The sequence below is a fragment of the Pygoscelis adeliae genome, unplaced genomic scaffold (genome assembly GCF_000699105.1).
Source record: "Pygoscelis adeliae isolate BGI_AS28 unplaced genomic scaffold, ASM69910v1 C10361543, whole genome shotgun sequence".
Taxonomy (NCBI): Eukaryota; Metazoa; Chordata; class Aves; order Sphenisciformes; family Spheniscidae; genus Pygoscelis; species Pygoscelis adeliae.
Genome location: NW_008822443.1, coordinates 1 through 733, shown reverse-complemented (window position 1 = coordinate 733; position 733 = coordinate 1). Strand labels below are relative to the sequence as shown.

Here is a 733-nt window from a genome sequence, read left to right as displayed (position 1 = left end):
GGAGGAGGAAATCACAGCTGCTGCAGATGCCTGGGCCCGCGGTGCTGCAGCACTGCCCAAGCCCTGGCAGCCTCAGAAACCTGTGTGAGTCCCAAGATGACACTGAGACAGGCTGGCTGTCTCAGACCTCCAAGGGGCCTGGCAGAGGCTCCCAGGTCGATGCCACGTTGTTCTGGGATGGGGTGGCCCTGTTGCTCTTTGTGCCTGCTCTGACTGCCCCTGTCCATGCCAGGCTGCCTGTGGAGGGCATGAGGAATGTCCTGATCACCAGCGCTCTGCCCTACGTGAACAACGTGCCCCACCTCGGCAACATCATTGGCTGCGTCCTCAGTGCCGACACCTTTGCCAGGTGAGACCTGGCTGCGGGAAAGCTCCCTGGGGCGGGGGGATCATCGTGGGGGGCTGTACTGCACCCAACGCCTGCACGGGTGTCACAGGCCCCTGCCTGCAGGTACTGCCGCCTGCGGAACTGGAACACGCTATATGTGTGTGGCACGGACGAGTAAGGCACAGCCACTGAGACCAAGGCTGTGGAAGAGGGGCTCACGCCCCAGGAGATCTGCAACAAGTACAACGCCATCCATGCTGACATCTACCGCTGGTTTGACATCTCGTTCGACTACTTTGGCCGCACCACCACGCCGTACCAGACCACGTGAGCGGCTGTGTCCCCCAGGGGCTCACATGGAGGGACTGGTGCTGGGGAATGTTGGGGGGAACCCCAGCATGCCTG

The 733-nt window shown here is 62.3% G+C and overlaps 1 long non-coding RNA gene across 1 annotated transcript; it reads left to right on the top strand.

Annotated features, from left to right (window-relative positions):
• On the top strand, positions 1-650 carry LOC103919614. The gene is made up of 3 exons (XR_663753.1): positions 1-84; positions 233-349; positions 452-650. It is a non-coding gene; the product is annotated as an uncharacterized LOC103919614 (long non-coding RNA).
• Positions 651-733: the final 83 nt, after the last annotated feature.